This window comes from Macaca mulatta, chromosome 2 (assembly GCF_049350105.2).
Source record: "Macaca mulatta isolate MMU2019108-1 chromosome 2, T2T-MMU8v2.0, whole genome shotgun sequence".
NCBI classification, from domain to species: Eukaryota; Metazoa; Chordata; class Mammalia; order Primates; family Cercopithecidae; genus Macaca; species Macaca mulatta.
The window spans coordinates 163,409,644-163,433,822 of record NC_133407.1 but is presented as its reverse complement, the minus strand read 5'-3'; the positions used below and the strand labels follow the sequence as shown (position 1 = coordinate 163,433,822).

The window sequence follows — 24,179 nt, the reverse complement described above, 5'->3', positions numbered from 1 at the left end:
GATCCACCCGCTTCAGCTTCCCAAAGTGCTGGGATTACAGGAGTGAGCCACTGTGCCTGGCCTAATTTTTGGTAGAGATGGGGTTTCACCACGTTGGCCAGGCTGGTCTTGAACTCCTGACCTCAAATGATCCACCCATTTCGGCCTCCCAAAGTGCTGGGACTATAGGGTGAGCCACTGCACCCAGCCATATTTTCTTTATATACTGCTGTCTTACTAGACTTGTTACAATGAGTGTGTATAACTTTTATAACTTAAAAATGCAAAAGTTAAAATATAAAAAGTATTTATTGAGACTTATAACTACAAGTAACTCTAGTCCCCAGAGTTCAGTGAGGTATGTGGTCCTCTGGCATTTGCTTTGAATTGATCGTGGTGGTTAATAGCAGATAGGAGCTTCTGCTCCTGGAGAGAGGGTTCACCTTCTGTCACTCAACAGAAGCCAGTGAAAGCCCAGAATCAACAGTGCCTCTGGAAAACGTCAGTGGTTGTGAAACAAAAACTATATCTATTTATCTGAAGCCTCAGCCACAGAGCTTCCCAAGGGGCTGCCTGAGCCAGTGAGCAGCCAGCAAACACATGGACGAGAATAACTCATGCTTTTGTCTTGGAAAATCCCACTACTCCAACTATTGACAGCCTTTGTTGGCTCCTGTTTCATACTTCAGAGATGAGAAGCACAAAGCCGGCCCAGTGGCTACAAGCATAAATATTAAACTCTGTGGGAGAGAGGCTGCTGCCCAGGTTTGAAGTGTTCTGTATTAGCCTTTGGTGGAAAATACTTTGAGCACCACTGGAAGCCACATGTCACACACAGAAAGGCATTGGCCAAGGCAATGGTGTTTGAGGTGTGATACTTAGCTCAGTATTTGCAATTCAGTTTCATGCCAGTCGGTACTTACAGTTCTTCCGAGGGTGATAAACATATGATATTCAATAATAAAGAAAAGATATGCACAAGTTAGCAGTCTGTGAAACATTTAACTTTTCATTCATCTTCCAACATATTTTTCTTTTCTGCAATCCTCTCTCCCTACCCCATGCCTCTTTCTCTGTCTCTCTACTTAACCCCTTTTCTCCTTAATGTTTTTCTGATTATCATAGAAATTCACACTTCTTAAAACAATCATGAAAAATATAGATAAGTTGAAAAAATACAAATAATCATTTATAATCTCACCACTAATATTTTAGGATAGTTTACCCTTTTAAGTGCTTTGCATTTGTGTATCTTTGCAAGTGCAAATGAATGTCTTGCAAAATACCTAATACTATGAATGAATATATGGAAATGTGAAAGAGGGGTTTGAACAGACATCCTTGCTGGGACCCAGGCCGTTGTGATATGGCCATGTGTTTTCGTGTGTCAAGTTTTTATTAATATTCCTCAGACTGACTATGACAGCTGCCTTTGTGTCTCCTCCCTTCCTTTCTCCTCACAGCTGCCTTGGAAGTCAGCAATATTCGCATGTAAAATTCCCATGGGTAGTTATTTGATCTTCTTTTATCCCTGTTTCTCACTTGCAGATAACTGGGTACCCACAACCTCTGCGATCTCAGCACGTCACTACTCTCTTCCCTTTTCCCCTCTCCTGCTGTTATGTTTCCCTCTCCCTCTTTACTCTGATCTTCTGCATTTATCCTAGCAGCATCCAAAAGCAGGCAGCCATCACTGGCTCATGAACAATCACAGAATCATTGAAACATCTGTTCAGAAAAAGCACTCAGGTAGTGTGATGCTCTAGCTTTGTTCTTTTGCTTAGGCTTGCTTTGGCTATTCAGGCTCTTTTTGGGGTCCATATGAGTTTTAGAATTTTTTTTCTAATTCTGTAGAGAATGATGTTAGTAGTTTGATAGGAATAGCATTGAATGTATACATTGCTTTGGGCAGTATGATCATTTTAATGATATTGATTCTTCTAATCCATGAGCATGGTATATTTTTCCATTTATTTGTATTGTTTCTAATTTTTTCAGTAGTGTATTGTAGTTCTCCTTGTAGAGCTCTTTCACCTCTTTGGTTTGCTGTATTCCTGGGTATTTCATTTTCTTTGCAGCTGTTGTAAATGGGATCATGTTCTTGATTCGACTCTCAGCCTGGATGCTATTGGTGTTTAGAAATGCTACTGATTTTTGTACATTGATTTTGTATCCTGAAACTTTGCTAAAAATCCTTTTTAGTTCTAGTAGCCTTTTGGAAAAGTCTTTGGGGTTTTCTAAGTATAGAATTATATCGTCAGCAAAGGGAGATAGTTCAACTTCTTCTTTTCTTATTTGGATGCCTTTTATTTCTTTATCTTGCCAGACTGTGCTGGCTGGGACTTCTAGCACTACCTTGAATAGGAGTGGTGAGAGTGGGCATCCTTGCCTCATTCCAGTTCTCGAGGGGAATGGTTCCAGCTTTTGCTCATTCAGTATGATGTCAGCAGTAGGTTTATCAGGGATGGCCCTTATTATTTTGAGGTATGTTCCTTCAATGCCTAGTTTGTTGAGAGTTTTTATCATGAAGAGATGTTGGATTTTATCAAAAGTTTTTTCTGTGTCTATTCAGATGACACAGATGATCATATGGTTTTTGCTTTTAATTCTGTTTATATGGTGACTCACATTTATTACAGAACCAACCATGCATCCCAGGAATAATGCCTGCTTGATCATGGTGAATTAACTTTTTGATGTTCTGCTGAATTTGGTTTGCTAGTATTTTGTTGAGGATTTTTGTGTCAATATCAGGGATATTGGTCTGAACATAGGCACAAAAATCAGATCTCTTCATCGTATCTCTGCCAGATGTGGATGTTAGGCTGATGCTGGCTTCATGGGATGAATTAGGGAGGAGCCCCTGCTCCTCTATTTTCTGTAAGTTTTAGTAGGATTGGTATTAGTTCTTCTTTGTATGTCTCATAGAATGTGGCTGTGAATCCATCTGGTCCAGGGCTTTTTATGGTTGGTTGGGTTTATTATCATTATTATTATTATTATTATTACTGATTCAATTTCAGAGTTTGATGTTGATCTAGTCAGAACTTCAATCTCTTCCTGATTCAATCTTGGGAGATTGTTTCCAGGAATTGATTGATTTCTTCTAGATTTTCTAATTTGTGTGCATAGAATTGTTCATAGTTTTCTCCAAGGGTCTTTTGTATTTCTGTAGGATCAGTTGTAATGTCATCTTTGTTATTTCTATTGTACTTATTTGGATCCTCTCTCTCTCTCTCTCTCTCTCTCTCTCTCTCTCTCTCCTCCCGCTTTATTAACCCAGCTAGCAGTCTATCAGGCTTATTTATTTTTTCAAATAGCCTATTCTCTGTTTCATTGATCTTTCATATAGATTTTTGCATCTTAATTTCATTGTTTTTCTTCAATTTTAGTTATTTCTTTTCTTCTGCTAGAGTTGGGGTTGGTTTGTCCTTTTTGTAGTTCCTTTAAATTCAAAGTTATATTGTTAATGTGAGATCTTTCTAGCTTCTTGAGGAAGGCATTTATGGCTATAAACTTTCCTCTTAACGTTGCTTTGGCTACATCCCAGAGGTCTTCATAAATTGTGTCCCTATTTTCACTAATTCCAAAGAATTTGCTAGAGTATAGCCAAAACAGCGTGGTACTGGTACAAAAATAGACACATAGACTAATGGAACAGAATACAAAATTCAGAAATAAGGCTGCACACCTATAACCATCTGATCTTCAACATGGCTGACAAAAACAAGCAATGGAGACAGGACTCCCTTTTCAATAAATGGTGCTGGGATAACTGGTGGCCATATGCAGAAGAATGAAACTAGACCCTTACCTTTCACTGTATACAAAAACTAACTAAAAATGGATTAAAGATTTAAACGTAAGACCTCAAACTATAAAAATCATAGAAGAAAACCTAGGAAATACCCTTATCAACATTGGCCTTGGCAAAGAATTTATGGCCAAGTTCCCACAAAGAATTGCAACAAAAACAAAAATTGACAAGTGGGACCTAATTAAACTAAAGATCTTCTGCACAGCAAAAGAAACCATCAAAAGAGTAAACAACCTACAGAGTGAGAGAAAATATTCACAAACTATGCATCTGACAAAGGTCTAATATCCAGAATACATAAGAAATTTAAACAAATCAACAAGCAAAAAACAACTCCATTAAAAAGCAGGCAGAAGACATGAAAAGACACTTCTTAAAAGAAGGCATACAAGTGTGGCCAACAAACATGAAAACATGCTCAGCATCACTAATCATCAGAGAAATGCAAATAAAACCACAATAAGATACCATCTCACACCAGTCAGAATGGCTATTATTAAAAAGTCAAAAAAACAACAGATCCTGGCAAGGCTATGAAGAAAAGGGAACACATACGTTGTTGGTGGGAATGTAAATTAGTTCAACCACTGTGGAAGGGAGTTTGGAAATCTCTCAAAAATCTTAAACACAGAACTACCTTCGACCCAGCAATCCCATTACTGGGTATATATTCAAAGAAATATAAATCATTCCACCATAAATACACATGCATGCATATGTGCATCACAGCACTATTCACAATAGCAAAGACATGGAATCAACCTAGGTGCTCATCAACAGTGTACTGGATGAAGAAAATGTGCTACATAAACACCAAGAATAAAAAAGAATGAAATCATGTCCTTTGCAGCAACGTGGATGCAGTCGGAGGCCTATCCTAAGTGAATTAATGCAGGAACAGAAAACAAAATACCACATGTTCTCACGAGGACATAAATGCAGGAATGACAGATACTGCAGACTACTAGAAGGGGAAGGGAGGGAGGAGGCGTGGGCTGAAAAACTACCTATTGGGTACTGTGTTTATGACCTGGGTCCAATGTACCCATGTAACAATCCTACACATGTATCCTCTTAATGTAAAATAAAAGCTGAAACTTTAAAAAAAGAAAAGGCACTCAATTAAGCATGAACCCTATTTACCTGTTCAGCCAAAAGACTGATTAACGCAGCACTTGAGAGATTCCACCTCAGGCAGAAAATCAGGAATATTTTAGATAAGAGCCAAGAAAGACTTTGTTGGTCTGAAGTACTGCCAGACCAATGCCTTCAGGCCCTTACCACACCTTCAACCTAGACCACACCTTTAGGACCTTGCCATTGCCCTAATTAAGACATCTACTTCTGCCTTCCCTTTCAAGGTTTTCTCAATAACTCTTAGAAACTCAAGATGGAGAGGTGGCAGTGCTGACTGATGGTCTGACATTCCAGTGTAGGCAGATGGCAACATGAAGACTCACAGCATACTTTCCTGGGTGTTTTCAGTCACTGAAACCCCATGCTACCCATAGCAGCAGAAGAGCAATTCCAACCAGCAAAGCTCTGGGCAGAATCATGAAGGTCCTCCCTTGCCCTTTCCTATCCTTGACCCAAGAAATCCCTTCTCACCATCAGAACTCCAGAGCTTTCTAGCTAATCTCTACACACGCAAAGCTCCTCATTGCAAGACTGAGGACTGACTTTCCCGGGGGACAATCGTTTCCACAGTTATTTCTTCCCAATGACAACATAAGGTATAGATGATTGACATGTTCAACACTCCTCCCTACTTCACTATTTTTATTATGAGTTAAAAAATAAACATCCTGAGGCATTTTTGAATAGGAATCTGCAACCCAAAGAAAGAAGACATATGGAAGGGGCCTGGCAGTTTTGTCTCCAGGTCATCAGTCTGCATGACCTCAACCCCCGAGTTGCCTCTCTGGTCAGAGCCTGATGGCCTGGTCAAAGCAGACCTGGGCTTTGTGGGGATGATTGGCCAGCCTCATCACTTAGCCCTCAGTTGCCTGGCAACCCATGTCTGAGGTATACTGGCCCAGATTTGTGTTCAGGTGATAAGGGGATACTTAGATCATTGCAACTCCCCAAGCTGAGGCAAAGTAGTCATGAGGAAGCCTAAAGGATGCTGTGGATTCAATCTGACTCAGAATATTCTAGTGTTTGTGGGCTGGGGGCAGAAAGGTGCCTGGTGAGGCCTGTTTCTGGTCAGTCCTAGGAGTATACTGAGTGTATCTGACCACCTCTGGTTTACCTCTCTTAGAGTAGACCACACAGAGTATTCATACTGTTTTAGACACAGCTGAATATTCTGGAAGTGCCTTGGACATAAAGGTACCTCAAGGCCTTGCCTAGGGTGGATATACTTCCCAAGAACTGCTCAAAATATAAGCCAATCTCTGGCCGAAAGTTACATGGCCCTCCAGCAAACAGACCAAAGTCCATCCTCCTGTGGCCTTCATAAGCTAGCCTTTAGCTCTCCTGCTTTATCTCTTGTTGCAACCCTGCCCTGACCCCCATCCACCCACCTTCTCTCCTTACTCACACCACACTGGCACTTTGGCCCTCACTCAATCATGTTATTCTGTCTCTCTGGAAAGGCCCTTCCACACCGCAGCTGCCAGTCAAAAAGCACACCTCCTTCAGAACCTGACTCAAAGCCACTTCTTCCTTGAAGGGAAATGTTGACTTCTCCTGGAATAGCTCTCTGGCTCTACCTGGAAACGCTGCCTAGCCTCCACTTCTATTCTCATCCTCTCATAGCAGGTTGTGATAATTATAGCACTGAGCACAGTAGTCTCATATGAGCCTCATCCACATGAGTGTCAAAGGAACTATGCATTTTACAATGCTGAGTCTCCCATTCTTCCACGTGGAATGAATGCATCCCAGCATTCCTCTCATTTTAACAAGTTCTTTTCACTCTCCTCTCTGGATTCATACCTTTGTTGGTACTATATTAACAGACCCCTCTTTACTCAAGCCATTTTTTATCAGTACATGTAGTCTTTCTCCTGATCTAGACACTATTCATGTCCATTTTTCTGTGTGCTCATTCTTCTCCATCCCTAGAAAGCAAGGTGCTCTGTGTGGTGGGGTTTAATAACACAGGGCCGTATCATTGATCACTGTCTGAGTTCACAATTATGACACACATCTCAGAAAAACGCCTTGAGAAGTCTAGATGGAAACCAATGCCCCATGGAAACACATAAATATTTCATCAGGCTCTGAACAAGACTCTTGCTCATGAATGTTTAAACCCCTCAGTAGCATAATACTCAGAGGCTGATTACAGTCAACTTGTACTGGGATGGGGAACCTGAGAAGAGGAGGCAAATACAACAGCGATGGCAGCAGGCATTCTACAGTGTCTCTTTCAAGGATTTAAAGCACTTAAGAGTGCACTGGAGGGCTCGCTAATTTGTTAGACACTCATTTTCCAAGTGCTCTCCCTCTAAAGTGGGAAGCAGGCCAGCTCCCAGCAGAGCTGTCTACAGAGAGCACTGGCTGGGGTGCATGCAGGCTGCTATATCGGTCACAGGCCCCATTACATCGCCATACTTCTCTCCGCACTGGTGGCACAAAGGAAGATTTTCATATAAAGTACAGAAGACTCAAGATGAGGCAGACCCCTTATAGGTTCACAGCAGCTTTGTTCAAAATTGTCACAAACTGGCAACAACCCAAGTATCTATCAACCAGAGAACGAATAAACACATGGTCAATATTCATACAATGAACACTACCTTGGAATAAAAAGAAATGAACTACTGATACACACAATGGCACAGATGAATATCACAGACATTGTGTAGAAAAGAAGCCAAACACCAGAGTACATACTGTGTAATTGCACTTATATGAAGTTCAGGAACCAGCAACACTAATCTATGATATTAGAAATCAGAACAAGGTTTGCTGCTTCTTTATGGTGGGGGTGACTAGAAAGAGACATGAGTAAAAGTTCTGTGACTGAAATATTTTATGTCTTGTTTGGGATGTGGGTTTGTCAAAACTGGCCTAGCTATTAGCAAAGGATTCAGCTGAGAAGTGCTGCGAGGATAAAAGAGGCCACTGATCTCCAGGGTCATCATTTACCTATCAAATATTGATTAACTTGAATTACAAATTACCTGAAAGGACTTCTAGTATTTTACTAAGGGTTCTGCCACCCTTATGGGAGTCAATGCTTTATTTGTGTAATTTAATTACCTAATTAATCTAACAGCTATTTATTAATTGCTCATAATACACCAAACAGGAACACAGCCACAAATAAGACAAAAAAATTCCTTGTCTTGATGGAGTTTACATTAGAGTGGGGAATATGCCCAATTAATAAGGAAACACATATACTATATAGTGTCAGGGAGTGTTAAGTGCCGTGAAGAAGGATAAAGCAGGGTCAGAGGACAGGGAGTGACCACAGGCTGTTTTAGATCGGGTGGCCATCATTCTGGAGAGTATGAAAAGAAACTGGAAAGAGCTGAGAAAAGAAGCAGTGGCAGTGTCTGAAGGAAGAGTGTTCAGGCAGAGGAAAGAGCAAGGACAATGGTAAGTGAGAGGATGGGCATAGAATATAAGGTCACCCGACCAGATCACAAGCCCTGGTGGAGAGTTAAATGTTATTCACAGTGTGAGGGGAAGCCATTGGAGGGTGTTAAGCAGGGGAGTGATATCATCCAACTGACTGACATTTTAAGAATGGGAAAAAGAAGGCAGTTAAGGGGTCTGCTCAAGATTCTTATGGGAAAGTCAGAAGAATAAGATCCGTATTTTTTTCTTAAAATGTTAATATCCTTCACACATCTATATCTGAAACACCTTCTGATTCAAGCTCTGTCCAGGACCAGATCACATATGTCTGGATTCTAAACACTGATTTTTATTAACAAGTTTGTTTTAAGGTAATAAGTTTATAAAATGAGAGGTAGATAACATCTTTGTATGTCTAAAATTTTTCATAATAAAGTACTGGAGAAAAAAGGTGAGATAGTGATTTGCATCCTTTATCAGGCAAAATTCATCAGCAACTAAACATGAATGTTCTGATTCCCAAGACCTTTGCAAAATAAAGGCTCTGATTTTTTTTTTTTAACTAAATGCAGAACATTCCTTTCAACGTCCAAATCCACCTTGGCAGCCCAAGTCAGTCCATGTTGCACTGTTTCTGCAGCATGTCAGAGCCTCTGGCTTCTTTCCTCTCTCCCCCTTCTCCCAATTAATCTCTGAAACCTACAGGAGAATGTAATAAAATGCAAATTCAGGGAGAAGGATGCAGTTTACAGAGGTCTCATCCTCCTCCTACCCTATATGGAAATTCCCTTATGGTTAAACAACAAAAATGGAAATATTAAAACCCTCAGCTGGAAACAAACACTTAAGCACCTATTCTCCTTTCCAGATAACGTTTCCCTCAATCATTATTTTTCCACTCTTTTGAGAGCCTTCTAGGCTGGAAGTTGTTTCATCTCACCCATCTTGGGTCTCTCCTAGGTCTCATTTCTGCCTTCACGAGGCTTGAAGTTGTATATCCCCAGGCTATCAGAACTTTGACTCTGACTAGGCTCAATTCTAGACTTTACTGGGGAATGGGGAGAAGCTAAAAGCTGGGGGTGGAAGAGAAAGGGAAATAGAGGGAACATTCCAGAGACAGTGGTGTCCCTGAGGGGGAATTAGGCTGGCAAAATGGGGAACAGAAAGCCACCTCTATTCCTCCCAAGGGACCCCCAACTCAAGCAAAGCCTGCTAAAGCACTTTATTCTCCAGACTCAAATTGCCTTAACCTGTAAGCAAATGCTTCCTTAGCCATTTATCCACAAGCCCATTTGCTCCACCTGCAGCAATGAAAGAAGCACTGTTTTTGCAAGCCGGGCTGCTACCCAGACTGCGAGGAGACACTCTATGCAGAATTCAGTCACTGGTGGAGAAAAATAAGTTTTTCTTTGCAGGCCTTGCTGCCTAATACAACTATATCAACAATTTCTCCCACTGTGTAACCCCCATCTGAAAATCTTTCCCTTTTACCTAGGATGCAAAAATGTAATGTTATCCTCCATATCCTGGTTTAAAGAACTACACCAGGAAAGACATTTCATGATAGGCTAGGACATCATTTACCTCTAATTCCAGCATGCATGTACCTAGAAAACCAACAAAGGGGTAAGTTATGCCGTGCCATGACTTCTCTTCCCAGATTTCTATCCTGAAATCTTAACAAAATTCAATTTTAAAAACCTCAAGGTTTGTATTCTTCACAAGCACATGTATACCTTCAGTTCTACCTAGAGGCCTCTAGTTTCTGACAGAGCTAACTTGGAAAGGGCTGCTTGCCAGGGTACAAGGATGCTGCAGCTTACAGGTGACTCTCTCATGCCCAGAAGCAACGCAGTTCAACAGACGCAGTGCAATAAAATTGTCCCTTTTCAGGACTTTGCAATCCCCATGGGGGAGCCCATCGTGCCCGCCAGTCTGCAGCCTGGGGGTGAACATGCCCTGCAAAGCAGATTCGGCGTGAGGAGACTCTGGAAAGTCTACAGGCGGTGGGAAACTGTTCCGGGATCTCTCATTTTCAGCACAGGCTGTCGCTTATTCAGCAGAAAACCCACTGCCCCATCTTCACACCAAATTACAGTACTCTCCGGCCTCTTTCACTGAAATTGCCACTCGCATCCCTGATGAGTGATCCGTGCTCACCTCAAGTTCCTAAGAGAATTTCTTTTTTTTTTTTTTTTTTGAGACGGAGTCTCGCTCTGTAGCCCAGGCTGGAGTGCAGTGGCCTGATCTCAGCTCACTGCAAGCTCCGCCTCCCGGGTTCACGCCATTCTCCTGCCTCAGCCTCCCAAGTAGCTGGGACTACAGGCGCTGCCACCTCGCCCGGCTAGTTTTTTGTATTTTTTAGTAGAGACGGGGTTTCACTGTGTTAGCCAGGATGATCTCGATCTCCTGACCTCGTGATCCGCCCATCTCGGCCTCCCAAAGTGCTGGGATTACAGGCTTGAGCCACCGCGCCCGGCCCTAAGAGAATTTCTTTATCGGTTCCAAAGAAACTGCCCAGATTCTGGAAAGGAGAGAAAGCCCCTCCCTCTTTCCACTTTCACTTAATAATTAACTGTTGGAAGTTCTGTGGATCCTTAAGGTCTCTGTGCTCACCTCATCGGTGTCGGACCGCCGAGAAGCGCCAAGCCCGCTGCTATGTGCAGGAACCCCACGGTTCCCCAGCGTCTCGCGGGTTCGCGGGCCTGGAAGGGGCGGGAAGGCGCGGGCCGGGGCAGAGACAGGGGCCTGCGCCCATCGCCGCGCCGGGAGCCGGGCGTGGAGGCGGCGGGACGGCGGCGCCTGCCTCTGAGGTGAGCGGGGGGCGCTGGGCGCCTCTGGCCGGGGCACTGGCTGAGCCACGCCTGCCCGCCCCTCCCTGGCGCCGCCCGCGTGGCGCGCCTAGACCCCGCTCTCCCGCGAGGGCCGGGAGGGCTCCGAGACCTTGCAAACAACACGCGCCGCGCGGCTCCTCCAGCTCCTCGGTTCTTTCTCCTGGCTTGGCCGCCGAGTCCCCTGGGGAGGCCCCGCCTCCGGCCGTCTCCTCGGAGACCTTCCCTGGGGGGCACCTTCCCCTCAGCGCCCCTTCCCGGGCCTCGAGCCAGAGGCTGCTGGAGGAGCTGGCCGCCGGGCGAGGAGCTTCAGGTTCGGGTCCCTAGCCGGCCTCGATAAGGAGACTGGAAGAATTCTCCGCGAATGCTCATTTTTATTTCTGGAGTAGGGTCGGAGTTACCAATTAGTTTTCTTATTTTATACTCTCTGGGATTGCCAGATTCTTTACGTTGAGTTTTTGCTTATTTTATAATCAGACAAGTACATTTCTTTTTCCAAGAATGCTAACAGGAGACCACAAACAAGATGTTCGCACCCAGCCCACTGTCTTCCACTTAAAAATATGTGTGAGGTGTTGTGTTTAAGACACCCTCAAGGAGAAACATAGAGGGGAGACCTGGAAAGGGTCCTGGGAATCCACTTAGACTTTCCATATTATATTTAAGTTTCATTTATTTTAAAATCTCGGACGTATCTACGTGCATTAGGACATTCCACATTTTTACAACTGCCCAGAGAAAATCTTTAGTTGTAGAGGAGGGGAAGATAGAGGCCAGGCCCGCAGACCCCACTGGGACAAGACAGTGGCGACGTTCTTAGCTGTTTTACACACTGTGATACCCAAAAACTTCTTTTCACAGAATTCTACTGAGGGAGAAAACGAGAGGAAGAAAGAACGATAGACAAAGTTTTCCTCAAGGCAGTAAGCAAAAAGCTGGTTTCTCAGGAGAAAGAATTACATCTGAGATTTTACCCAGGACTCTCCAGATCTCTCATTCTACGCAGCCAGACCCTTTCACTTGGAACGTGCAGAAACTGAGGAGGACCATCTGTCTCCTCCCTGGGGGTCCCTGAGTTAAAAAGGCCTGGGTCCATCTTTTTTCCCTAGGAGAGGTGACTTCAGAGTCTAGAGCCAAATCTTCACGTCTGTGGTTCTAGATTGAGGATTTGCCCTTCTGATCTCTATGGGGCTTTTATTTTACCTGGGAATTCCCCTGGGCTCTTCACCTGTTACTCTCATCAACCCCTCTCTATATTCTGCAAGATATTGAAATCTTTCTCCCAGCTTGGCCCCCACCTCCAATCCCAGTGTTCTCTTTTCTCAGATTGGAGTATTTCCAACCCCTCAGTTGCCAGGCACTGAAGGTTTTCATCTTCCAGGCCTGCCATGTTTACCTCTGAGATGTTTCTGGAAACTGTCCCCTTCTCAGCATTCTCACACTGCTGCTCTTGATAGGCTTTGATTATCTGGGACTGAATTGTTTCAATAATTTCCTAACTGATTTTCTTGCCTCCTATCCCCACTACCAACACAGACTTAAGAATGTCACTCTCTTGGCAAAACAAGCCAACATCCTCTATCCTCTGTCCCACTCCCAAATCTGCAGTAACTTTCCTGTGCAATTGTAATACAGTGTAAACTTTCACAAGGACGGGGAGTGGCCAAGATGGGTGACCAGAAGCAGGTAATGTGCATGGCTCTCACGGAGAGGAACAGAAGGGACGAGTAGATACAACACCTTCAACTGAAACATCCGGGTACTCGCATTGGGATTAATCAAGGAAACAACTTGACCCGCAGAGAGCAAGGAAAAGCAAGACAGGACAACATCCCATCTGGGAGCATCAGGGAGCCAGGGGATCTTCCCCTGCCCAGGGAAATGGTAAGTGAATGAGTGACCCCAGAAACCATGCTTCTGCCACAGATCTTTGCAACCCTCCTGTCAGGAGATCTCCTTGTGAATCCACTCCACCAGCAGCAGGGCCTTCAGTCTTCAGTCTGCCAGACAGGGCTACATGGAGTCTCAGCAGAGCAGCCACTCAGGCACACTGGAGCCTTAGATATTTGGGCTTTCTGGCAAAAGTAGCTGCATCTCCCACAAAGAGGGAGTTTAGATTCCCGTTCACACTCCTAGGAAAGAGGCTGAATCCAGAGGGCTGAGCAGCAACAGCCCAAAGGGCCGACTTCCACAACACCTCACACAAGATAAGACCCACTGGCTTGGAATTCCAGCCAGCTACCAGTAGCGACATAGCACCTGCCTAAGAAGGAGCTCCCAGGGGAGGGATAGGCCAACATCTTTGCTGTTCAGGAGCTTTAGCTGTTCCAGCCTTCAGGGTTTGGAGAGTCTGAGACGACCTGGGGCAGTAGGGATGCCCCAGCACAGCACAGATGCTCACCAAAATGTGGCCAGACTGCTGCTTTAAGTGGGTGCCCAATCCCATTCCTACTCACTGGCTGTGACCTCCCAATCAGAGCCTCCAGCCACCCCGCCTGAGCTCTTCAGCTGTGACAGAGATCTGAATTCCCCCTGGGATGGCAATCTTAGAGGGAGGGCTAGGTTGCCATCTTTGCTGTCTGGGTGACTTAGCTCTTCCAGCCTTTGGGTTGTGGAGTGTCTGAGGTGACCAGGAGCTGAAGTGGACCCCCAGCACAGCACAGCTGCTATACAGAAACATGACCAGACTGCTTTTTTAAGTGGTCCCCAGCCTGTTCCTCCTCATTGGGTGGAACCTCCCAAACAGGGTCTTCAGCCACTTCCTACAGGTGCCTTTGGGCCAGCAACAGGTCCATACCTCCCTGGGACAAAGCTCCCGGGGGGGGAACAGGCTGCCATCTTTGCCGTGTCACAGCCTTCACTGGGGACACCTCCAGGTTCTGGAAAATCTGAGGTGACTAGGGACTGGAGCAGGCCCTAAGCATACCAGAGCAGCCCTATAGAAAAGTGGCCAGACTGTTTTGTAGGTGCCCGTTCCCATATCTCCTCACTGGGCAGGTCCTCCAGGCCTGGGCTTCCAGCTACTCCCCACCAGAGCTATCCAGCCAATACCAACTCAGCGACTCCCAGGACAGTGCCTCCAGGGGCAACTGAAAACCTCTCAGCCACTGCCTCTGCCATGGAACTCCTTGCACTAAAGAAGGAGCAAAGACCCTAAGTGCCTTCTCCATACCAACAAGCTGCAGTAGACCCAAGAAAGGAGGCCAGTCCATCTCCCATGGATTCCACATCACTCACCAGACAGGGAACTCCTGGCTTGTATCCAAAGCACAAACCCTCCATCTTGGGCTGATTGCACTGAGCAATTGGTAACCTGCATTTCTCTGGGGGTAGAGCCCCCAGGAGTCAAGCAAATGACCCTTGGCCACAACACCTACTAAGATCTCTTCCTTTGCTACTTCTTTTTTTTTTTTTTTTTTTTTTGAGACAGAGTCTTGCTCTGTCACCCAGGCTGGAGTGCAGTGGCCGGATCTCAGCTCACTGCAAGCTCCGCCTCCCGGGTTTATGCCATTCTCCTGCCTCAGCCTCCCGAGTAGCTGGGACTACAGGCGCCTGCCACCTCGCCCGGCTAGTTTTTTTTGTATTTTTAGTAGAGACGGGGTTTCACCATGTTAGCCAGGATGGTCTCGATCTCCTGACCTTGTGATCCGCCCGTCTCGGCCTCCCAAAGTGCTGGGATTACAGGCTTGAGCCACCGCGCCCAGCCTTCCTTTGCTGCTTCTAAGCCGGGGAAGGAACATAAACACTGAGATCACTCCAGAGCGGTAGTGGGCAGTCCAGGAATGCTAAGTTGTGAACTACAGCCAGCACTGAAGGGGGAGAGGAACCCACACTTTCAGAGCACTGAGAGGGAATACAGCTGCAACTGTGAAGAAACATACAGGAGCAGAAGTCTACCAACTGACCAATAAGCCTAAGTGTCACGTGCAGGATCACACCCCAAAGCTTCAACACCAAAAATATCTCACTAACATACCCACTTCTAAAACCAGAGACAAGAAGTCAGCTTCAAATAAAGATCCTACACAAAGCCTCAGCACAGTGAAAACATCCAAAAAAGAAGTCTATTGACTGTAGTCAATCTGTGTTGCAGTTAAATGAACACCCACACACAGAGATGAGAAAGGACCAATGCAAGAACTCCAGTTACTCAAATGGCCAGAGTATCAGACATTCTCCAAACGATAACACCAGTTCTCTAGCAAGAGTTCTTAACCAGGCTGAACTGGCTAGAATAACAGAAATAGAATTCAAAATATGGATAGGAACAAAGAGATCATCAAGATTCAGCAAGATGGCAAAACCCGATCCAAGGAAAATAAGAATTACAATAAAGTAATACAGGTGCTGAAGGATGAAATAGCCAGTGTGAAAAAGAACCTAATGGGTCTGACAGAGCCGAATAACACAATACAAGAATTTCACAATGTGGGTCAGGTACAGTGGCTCAAGCCTGTAATCCCAGCATTTTGGGAGGCTGAGGTGGGCAGATCACCTGAGGTCAGGAGTTCAAGACCAGACTGGCTAATATGGTGAAACCCCATCCCTACTAAAAATACAAAAATTAGCCAGGTATGATGGCAGGTGCCTGTAATCCTAGCTACTTGGGAGACTGAGACAGGAGAATCACTTGAACCCGGGAGGTGGAGGTTGCAGTGAGCCATTTGCACTCCAGTCTAGGTGACAGAGAAAGACACTGTCTCCAAACAAACAAAAAAAAAACAGGCTGGGCATGGTGGCTCATGCCTGTAATCCCAGCACTTTGGGAGGCTGAGGCGGGTGGATCACCTGAGGTCAGGAGTTTGAGACCAGCCTGGGCAACATGGTGAAACACCGTCTCTACTAAAAATACAAAAATTAGCTAAGAAATTAGCTGAGTGTGGTGGTGCACACCTGTAATCCCAGCTGCTTGGGAGGCTAAGGCAGGAGAATCGCTTAAATCCAGGAGGTGGAGGTTGCAGTGAGCCAAGATTACACCATTGCACTCCAGCCTGGGTGACAGAGTAAGACTCCATCTCAAAACAAAACAAAAACAAAAACAACAAGAATTTCACAATGCAATTACAAATATTAACAGGAGAATAAACCAAGCTGAGGAAAGAATCTAAGAACTTGAAGACTGGTTCTCTGAAATAAGACAGTCAGAAAAAAATCAAGAAAAAAAGAATAAAAAGGAGTGAACAAAACCTCTGAGAAGTATGGGATTATGTAGAGTCCAAATCTATGAATCATTGGCCTACTTGAAAGGGAGGGGGAGAAAGCAAACAGCTTGGAAAATATATTTCAAAATATCGTCCATGAAAACTTCCCCAACCTTGCTAGAGAGGCCAACAGTTGAATTCAGGAAATACAGAGAACTTCTGCAAGATTCTACACAAGAAGATCATCCCCAAGACACATAATCATCAGATTTTCCCAGGTTGAAATGAAAGAAAGAATGTTAAAGGCAGCTAGAGAGAAAGGGCAGTTTACCTACAAAGGGATCCCAATCAGGCTAACAGTGGGCCTCTCAGCTGAAGCCCTATAAGCCAGAAGAAATTGGGGGGTCTATATTCAACAATTTTTTTTTTTTTTTTGAGATGGAGTATCGCTCTGTCACCCAGGCTGGAGTGCAATTCCAGCTCACTGCAACCTCCGCCTCCCAGAGTCAAGTGATGTGCCTGCCTCAGCTTCCCAAATAGCTGGGATTACAGACACCCGCCACCATGCCCAGCTAATTTTTGTATTTTTAGTAGAGATGGGGTTTCACCATGTTTGCCAGGCTGGGATATTTAACATCCTTAAAGAAAAAACTTCCACCAAGAATTTCATATCCAGCTAAACTAAGCTTCCTAAGTGAAAGAGAAATAAGATCCTTTTTAGATAAGCAAATGTTGAGGGTCTTCATTACCACTGAACCTGCCTTACAAGAGATCTTGAAAGGAGGACTAAATACAGAAAGGAAAAACCACTACCAGCTTATGCAAAAACACACTTACACAGACCAGGGTAACTGTAAAGTAACCACACACACAAGCCAACATAGTAACCAGCTAACAGCACAATGACAGGATCGAATCCACACATATCGGTACTAACCTGGAATGTAAACTTAAATGCCCTGCTTAAAATGCACAGAGTAGCAAGCTGGATAAAAAAGCAAAACCCAATGGTCTGCTGTCTTCAAGAGATCCATGTCATATATAATGACACTCATGGGCTCATAATAAACAGATGGAGAAAAATCTACCAAACAAATGGAAAACAGAGATAAGCAGGGGTTGCAATCCTAATTTCAGACAAAACAAATTTTAAACTGACAGAGATTTAAAAAGACAAGGAAGAGCATTCCATAATGGTAAAGGGTTCGATTCAACAAGAAAACCTAACTATCCTAAATATATGTGCACCCAACACAGGAGCACACAGATTCATAAAGCAAGCTCTTAAAGACCTACAAAGAGATACAGTGTCGCACAGTAATAGTGGGAGACTTCTACACTCCACTGACAGTATTAGACAGATCATTGAGGCAGAAAATTAACAAAGATATTCAGCACCTAAACTCAACATTGGACCAAATGGATCTGATAGACCTTTACAGAAGTCTCCACCCCAAAACAGCAGAATATACATTCTTCTCATTGCCACATGGCACATACTCTCAAACTGACCACATAATTGGACATAAAACAATCCTCAACATATGTAAAAGAACCAAAATCATATCAAACACACTCATGGTTCACAGCACAATAAAAATAGAAGTTGGCCGGGAGTGGTGACTCATGCCTGTAATCCCAGCACTTCAGGAGTCCAAGGCAGGCAGATTGTGAGGTCAGGAAATTGAGACCAGCCTGACCAACATGGTGAAACATTGTCTCTACTAAAAATACAAAAATTAGCCAGGCGTGGTGGCGCACCACTGTAATCCCAGCTACTCAGGAGGCTGAGGCAGGAAAATTGCTTGAACCCAGGAGGTGGAGGTTGCAGTGAGCCAAGATTGTACCACTGCACTCCAGCCTGGGCAACAGAGCAAGACTCCGTCTCAAAGAAAGAAAAAAAAATAGAAGTCAACACAATGAAAATTGCTAAAAACCATACAATCCCATAAAAATTAAACAACATGCTCCTGAATGACTTTTGAGTAAATAATTAAATTAAGGCAGAAATCAAGAAGTTTTTTGAAATAATGAAAACAAAGATACAACATACCAGACCCTCTGGGACACAGCTAAGGCAGTATTAAGTGGGAAATTCATAGCACCCACATCAAAAAGTTAGAAAGATATCAAATTAACAACTTAACTTCATGACAGAAAGAATTAGAGAAGCAACAACAAATCAGCCCCAAAGCTAGCAGAAAACAAGAAATAACAAAAATCAGGCAGAGCTCGGTGGCTAATGCCTGTGATGCCAGTACTTTAGGAAGCCAAGAAAGGTGGATCATTTGAGGTCAGGAATTTGAGACCATTCCTACAGAAACTATTCCAAAAAAAGTGAGGAGGAGTGGCTTCTCCCCAACTCATTCCGTGAGGCTAGCATCATCTTGCTACCAAAATCTGTCAGAGATACAACAAAAAAAGAAAACTTGAGGCCAGTATCCCTGATGAACATTAATGCAAAAATCCTCAATAAAATACTGGCAAACTGAATCCAGCAGCACATCAAAAAGCTAATCCACCATGACCAAATAGGCTTCATCCCCAGGATGCAAGGTTGGTTCAATGCAAGAAAATCCATAAATGTGATTCATCTCATAAACAGAACTAAAGACAAAAACCACATGATCATCTCAATAGATGCAGAAAAAGCTTTCAATAAAATTCAACATCCCTTCATGTTAAAAACTCTCAACAAATTGCAAAACAAAGCAAAGAGCACCCAAATAGGAAGAGAGGAAGTCAAACTATCTGCAGATGACATGATTCTATATCTAGAAAACCCCATAGTCTTGACCCAAAAGCTCCTTCAGCTGATAAACAGCTTCAGAAAAGTTGCAGGATATAAAACCAATGTACAAAACTTACTAGCATTCCTATACACCACCAAAAACCAAACTGAGAACCAAATCAGAAAGGCAGTTCCATTCACAATTGCCTCACACAAAAAAATAAAATACCTAGGAATATGGCTAACCAGAGAGGTGAAACATCTCTACAATGAGAATTATAAAACACTGCTCAAAGAAATCAGAGATGATATGAACAAGTAGAAAAACATTCCATGCTCATGCATAGGAAGAATCAGTATCATTAAAACGGCTGTAATGCCCAAAGCAACTTATAAATTCAATGCTATCCCTATAAACTACCAATGACATTCTTCACAGAACTAGAAAAAATTATTTTAAAATGTATGTGGAACCAAAAAGAGCCCAAATAGCCAAGGCAATCCTAAGCAAAAAGAGCAAAGCTGGAGGAATCATACTACCCAACTTCAAACTATACTGCGAGGCTACAGTGACCAAAACAGCATGGTACTGGTACAAAAATGGCCACATAGACCAATGGACAGAAAAGAGAGCCCAGAAATAAGGCTGCCCATCTGATCTTTTACAAAGCTGACAAAAACCAGCAATGGGGAAAAGACTCCCCATTTAATAAATGGTGCTGGGATAACTGACTAGCCATATGTAGAAGATTGAAGCTGGACCCCTTCCTTAAACCATATACAAAAATCAACTCAAGATGGATTAAATGATGAGTTAATGGGTGCAGCGAACCAACATGGCACATGGGTACATAGGTAACAAACCTGCACATTGTGCACATGTACCCTAGAACTTATAATAATAATTTTTTAAAGATGGATTAAAGACTTAAATGTAAAGCCCAAAACTATAAAAGTCCTGGAAGACAACCTAGGCAATATCATCCTGGACCTAGGGATGGACAAAGATACCATGACAAAGACACCAAAGCAACTGCAACAAAAGCAAAATTTGACATGGGATCTAATTAAACTTAAGAGCTTCTGTACAGTAAAAGAAATAATCATCAGAGTGAACAACCTGCAGACTGGGAGAACATTTTTGCAGTCTATCCTTCTGATAAAGGTCTAATATCCAGCATCTCCATGGAACTTAAAACAAACTTGCAAGAAAAATACAAGCAACTCCATTAAAAAGCAGGCAAAGGACATGAACAAACACTTCTCAGAAGAAGACATTTATGCGGCCAAAAAACGTGAAAAAAAGATCAACATCACGGATCATTAGAGAAATGCAAATCAAAACCGCAATGAGATACCATCTCACGCGATTATTAAAAAGTCAAGAAAAAGATGCTGGTGAGGCTGTGGAGAAATAGGAACGCTTTACACTATTGGTGGAAATGTAAATTAGTTCAACCGTTGTGGAAAGCAGTCTGGAGATCCCTCAAAGAGCTAAAAGCAGGACTACCATTCAACCCAGCAATCCTATTACTGGGTATATACCCAGAGGAATATAAAGCATTTTACCATAAAGATACATGTATGTGAATGTTCATTGCAGCACTATTCACAATAGCAAAGACATAGAATGAACCTAAATGTCCACCAATGACAGACTGGATAAAGAAAATGTAGTACATATACACTATGGAATCTTATGCAGCCATAAGAAAGAAGGAGATCATGTCTTTTGCAGGAACGTGATGGAGCTGGGGTCTACAATCCTTAGCAAACTAGCACAGGAACAGAAAACCAAATACCACATGTTCTCACTTATAAGTGGGAGCTAAATGATAAGAATTTATGAACATAAAGAAGGAAATAACAAACACTGGAGTTTACTTCAGCAGGGAGGATGGGAGGAGGGAGAGGAGCAGAAAAGGTAACTATTGGGTACTGAGCTTAATACCTGGGTGATGTACAACAGACCCGCATGACGTGTTTATCTATGTAACAAACCTTCACATGTACCCCCAAAACTAAAATAAAAATTCAAAAAATAACTTAAAATTAAAAAAAAAAAAAGAGAAAACCTTTCACAATTGGGAATCAGCTTACTTTTCCAATCTTCTGTCCACTCAACACTTGTGTTCCACTTGTACCAAGCTGGGCCAATTCCCAATCTTTGGATACACCCTGTGTTTTTAACGCCTCTGATGATTTTGCTCATCCTGTCCTGAATTTCTCTTTATTTCCATCTTTGCCCATTGAATTGCTCCTGAGCCTCCAAGATCCAGCTCCAATACCTTCTCCTATAATGATGTTCTTCTAGATCTTTCCAGTCAGATCCGTGGTATCAGTTCATGTTTCCTTCCCAGCACTGTGCCTCAGTTCTAGCCCTCACTAAGTACAGATATATGTTACAGCCGGCTGTGTCCTCCTATCTCCCCACAGGATCTGCAAGGCAGGGTGTGTTTCTGTTTCATCTTCAACCCCCAAGGCAATTGGCCACATATACCTTTAAAAATAAATAACATCCAGCCAGGCGCGGTGGCTCATGCCTGGAATCCCAGTACTTTGGGAGGCCAAGGCGGGCAGATCACGAGGTCAAGAGATCGAGACCATCCTGGCCAACACGGTGAAACCCCGTTTCTACTAAAATTACAAAAATTAGTTGGGCGTGGTGGCACACACCTGTAGTCTCAGCTACTTGGGAAGCTGAGGCAGGAGGAGCGCTTGAACCTGGGAGGCGGAGGTTGCAGTGAGCCAAGATTGTATCACTGCACTCCAGCCTGGTGAAAGAGCGAGACTCCACCTCAAAAAACAAAACAACAACAAAATAAAACAAATAAATAACATGATTTGATTGTATATAAACCATGTACTTATTGTAAAAATTCAAATACATAAACATATAAGAAAGGGATTAAACCTCCACCTCCTGCATTAATCACAGGTAATGTTTCAGTAATCATATTTTCATGCATCTCTTTATGTGCACGTCCATGCACATATGCACAAATGGGATCATTTTGTGTGTGCTTGGTTTTCTTTTGGACATGCTCTTTTCTAGTCTTTCCTTACCCGACTCTCCCCCTCACTGCTTTCCCCGACTCACAGGTAGTTAACAGGCTAAGCAATGTATAGCTTTTCTTAATTTTTCCATGCTAATATCTATATCAGTTTTTTGTTCTTGCTTATTTTACAAAATGTTTTATCATAGTATATACACTTCTCTGCTTCTTGCTTTTCTCATTAAAAAAAAGTCATAACAATTTTTCCAATTCAACTGGTATAAGTTCTAATTCATTCTTTTATTTTAGACCTTGTGCCATGTTCCATGGTATGGATGTACCAAAATTTATTCTAGAGATCCCCTAGCTATGACATTCAACTTCTTTTTTTTTTTTAAAAAATAGCTATTGCCATCAATGTTTCAATAATCATTCTTACATGTATATCCAAATTCCCTGGTACTTTAATTTCTGAGGGATTGATGACCAGATATGAGACTGGACTATTTAAAATGTTAATAGATTGCCATCTAAAAGGCTGTAACAGGCCAGGCACCGTGGCTCCTGCCTGTAATCCCAACACTTTGGAAGGCGGAGGCTGGTTGATCATCTGAGGACTGGAGTTCAAGACCAACCTGGCCAACATGGTGAAACCCTGTCTCTACTAAAAATAAAAAAAATTACCTGGGTGTGGTGGCAGACACCTGTAATCTCAGCTACTCAGGAGGCTGCGGCAAGAGAATCGCTTGAACTCGGGAGGCAGATGTTGCAGTGAACCGAGATTGTGCCACTGCACTCTAGCCTGAGCAACAGAGTGAGACTTCGTCTCAAAAAAAAAATACATAAAATAAAAATAAATAAATAAATATATATATAAAATAAAAAGCTGTAACAATGTGCTCTGCATAATTTTAGCCATTCTGATAAGTGAATAGTGATAGTTTGTTGTTCCTTTAATTTGTATTTCACTTACTACTGAAGTTGCTCATGTTTTGTCTTTTTCCCCCTAAGGACTTTTTGTTCTGTAAATTGCTTATTCATATACTTAGTTCATTTTTCTTTTGAGCTACTGGTCTTTTTCTGTTCAACCTGCAGGAATTTTTTGCGTATTATAGATAGTAACTCTTTAATATGTTGTTATATATGGGAAGTACTTTCCCCAATCTCTCATTTATCTTTTAACTATGCTTGTAATTTTTTTAAGCCATTACAACTTTTATAGGTTGACATGAAGCTCATGTAACATTTATTTTGTAACTAGAATCAATATAGCACTTAGGAAATGAAAAATAGGCTTTGCAGTTTCAAACTTCCTAGGGAAACTAATCTTCTATTTCAGTATTTCACAACTTATTCTGGAATATGACACATCATCTGATGCCCTAATTCCATGCTTAGTTAATATTAGTTCACATTGCCGCATCCACAAACATAGTTGTGTTTATAGTGTAGTACAATTTTTTTGTATATTATTATCTGGCATAATTTATATAAACTATTTTGATTAAACAAAATTCTACTTAACAAATACATTATAACCACTAAATATGGTTACCATTTAGTGGTCATCATGTATTTTTTTTCTGCCCCAAATTCGCTCCTTTGGAAAATGTCTGCCTCCCACTGTCACTCCCATGCAATTCTAGTGGTCTGCCAATCTTGAAACCCTACTCTCCTGACCACAATAGTGGGCACAACCCACACTAGAACAAATAGAATTCCTGTCCCAGGAATTTGAATCTTGAATTTTAGGATGCCAGTGTCTTAAAAGAATTGAATTTAATTTCAGCCACTAAAATCCCCAGATCAACCCTGCTTGTCTTAATGTACATAGTTATTTTCTTAGTGGATGATGGTGATGGTTGCATAACAATGTGAATGTACTTAATGCCACAGAACTGTAAAAATGGTCAAAATGGTAATATATATATTTACCGCAATTTACCAAAAAGCAGGACATTATGAGGCCTTTGGAAAGATTGTTTGTAGCCCATCTCCATGGGCTTACACTTAATGGTCATAGCAGCAGTGCAGAATGGGCATGCACTGCTGAGGCAGACAAGCTTCTTGCCTCCACTTGTGAGCCATGCCACCCAACACCCTCTACTCTACTTCTCTCTAACCTCTGTTTCCTCAATAGGAATAATA

General features: G+C 42.7%; 1 protein-coding gene across 2 annotated transcripts in view; it reads right to left on the bottom strand.

The window, feature by feature from the left end:
• GPR156 (G protein-coupled receptor 156) overlaps positions 1 to 11,360 on the bottom strand; it is a 138,733-nt gene extending 127,373 nt beyond the window's left edge. The window contains exon 1 of one of the 2 annotated variants that reach the window (XM_015129961.3): positions 10,949 to 11,360. The gene's annotated coding sequence lies outside the window, so the exon portion shown is untranslated. The remainder of the gene's footprint in view (positions 1 to 10,948) is intronic. The other variant, XM_077993851.1, reaches the window with a different exon arrangement.
• Between the last annotated feature and the right edge of the window lie 12,819 nt (positions 11,361 to 24,179).